The sequence below is a fragment of the Pteropus medius genome, unplaced genomic scaffold (assembly GCF_902729225.1).
Source record: "Pteropus medius unplaced genomic scaffold, Ma_sr-lr_union100, whole genome shotgun sequence".
Lineage (NCBI taxonomy): Eukaryota > Metazoa > Chordata > Mammalia > Chiroptera > Pteropodidae > Pteropus > Pteropus medius.
Genome location: NW_024347852.1, coordinates 176,671 through 176,978, shown reverse-complemented (window position 1 = coordinate 176,978; position 308 = coordinate 176,671).

Here is a 308-nt window from a genome sequence, read left to right as displayed (position 1 = left end):
CCACCCCCGCCCCGTCCCATGTTCTGGTCACTGTCCTTTGCGAGGACCATTCCCAGGGTCTAGGGCAGCTGGGTTGCAGCTCCACCCCTCGCCAGGCCTCCATGCAGTCCGAGACTCAGGCCACCTGCCACCCACACGACTCCCTCCCTGGAGAGAGGGGGCCTTGCGGGAAGGTCGGGGTCCCCGGAAGCCTCTGTCCTGTCCCGTGCTGGGCCTCGGGGGCGCTGGGCACCTGTGTCCTCTGCGAAGGGGGAGTTGGTGAGGTGTTCCCGATGCGAATGCGCTCGCTCTGCCTGGGGGAGGAGATG